Source organism: Calidris pugnax, unplaced genomic scaffold, assembly GCF_001431845.1.
Source record: "Calidris pugnax isolate Ruff unplaced genomic scaffold, ASM143184v1 scaffold8, whole genome shotgun sequence".
NCBI classification, from domain to species: Eukaryota; Metazoa; Chordata; class Aves; order Charadriiformes; family Scolopacidae; genus Calidris; species Calidris pugnax.
The window spans coordinates 19758246-19758514 of NW_015090830.1; positions in this window are offsets into that span (position 1 = coordinate 19758246).

The following is a 269-nucleotide window of genomic DNA, read 5'->3' on the forward strand; positions in this document are numbered from 1 at the left end:
GGGAGCCGCGGGGACGAGGCCTCCGCTGCGGGCGGCGGATACCCAGGGCCTCGGCCGCTGCCAGCCCCCCCCCCCGCCCCGCGCCCCACAACGGCTGCCGAGGGGCGGCCCCCTTCCTCCTCACGCCAAGGGACTCGGACCGGCCCCCGACCCCCACTCACCTGCCGGCCGCCCCGTCTCCCTGGGGGCGCCGCTGGTGGCGGCGGCGCTGCTGGAGGCCGCCCTGGGAAGGGGGGCCAACCTGCCCGACGCTCCCGGCCAAGTCGGGG